The sequence below is a fragment of the Galeopterus variegatus genome, unplaced genomic scaffold, assembly GCF_000696425.1.
Source record: "Galeopterus variegatus unplaced genomic scaffold, G_variegatus-3.0.2 Scaffold1314, whole genome shotgun sequence".
Lineage (NCBI taxonomy): Eukaryota > Metazoa > Chordata > Mammalia > Dermoptera > Cynocephalidae > Galeopterus > Galeopterus variegatus.
The window spans coordinates 358,535-359,240 of record NW_007727425.1 but is presented as its reverse complement, the minus strand read 5'-3'; positions in this window follow the sequence as shown (position 1 = coordinate 359,240).

The window sequence follows — 706 nt, the reverse complement described above, 5'->3', positions numbered from 1 at the left end:
TAATCAAACAAGTTGTCTTTAATCATCATTGTTTTAAATATTTCACCAAATTTACATATTATGATTATAGGCTTTCTCAATTTAATTTCAATCCTGTACAGAATAAAAACTTACTGAATTAAAAATAAAGTTAGCAAAAATGGCAAGTAAGGAACTCCAAAAGTCTGTCCTTTCATTAAAAAAAGTGGAAAAAAAATGGAAAAAGAATTTCGGAACTCTGGAAACTAACCAAAAGCTTGCAGCAACCTGGGGAGTGCTTATTCAAGAAAAAAGGCTGAATCTCAATAAGAACACTGCGCTTTATGGAATTTCAACTTAACCATAATACCAAACCCCTGCTGCCCAGCTCAGTGGTAGCCTTGAAAATAACAATGAACATTCCCAGTACCAGAGAGGAGAAAGCAGACCTCGTTCACAAAGAATTGTAAATTTTTGTTTTAATCTGTCTGGTTTTTCTCTGGAAGATTAGCTTAATAGCCTTGTCTTTACCTTCCTTAATTTGAAACTCATCCAATGCTAAAGTCACTACAGGGGACATTTGTTGAAAACATTTACAGGCAAATGCTTTAGTCACTGCTGCCTGAGGCAATGGTAACAGTCAGTAAAACCAATAGACTATCCAAAAAGCTTGGAAAGAAAGACTGAGGAATGTGATCCTTTGAAAAATAAGGGTTTATTGAGTATCAATAATCGCTGTTAAAAAAAA